We start from the raw sequence: 320 nt of genomic DNA, 5'->3' as shown, positions 1-320 counted from the left end.
TATTGCCTTCTTGCTTTTCCTTTTATATATAAATGCACGTACCATCTTGCAGGCAGGTAAATGAAAGAGAGTTCTACAAAACAACCGAAGCAGGAACATTGCTTACTGCAGGGAGCGATCTTTATTCCATTGTTAAAGGTCGAAGATCAAATCAGAAGGTAAAGTGGCCTATAGTGTCCAATAAATTTTTTCTGTGTTTGCTTTGTGTAGATTATATGATAGTTCAGATTGCATTTAATGGATTTTACATGCTGGTTTTATTTCAGATTAACAAATGTGAAAAACAAGAAAAGGAAAGCAGAAGGGACACACAAAAAGAG

This window comes from Penaeus monodon, chromosome 20 (assembly GCF_015228065.2).
Source record: "Penaeus monodon isolate SGIC_2016 chromosome 20, NSTDA_Pmon_1, whole genome shotgun sequence".
NCBI lineage: Eukaryota > Metazoa > Arthropoda > Malacostraca > Decapoda > Penaeidae > Penaeus > Penaeus monodon.
This window is presented reverse-complemented; position numbering follows the sequence as displayed.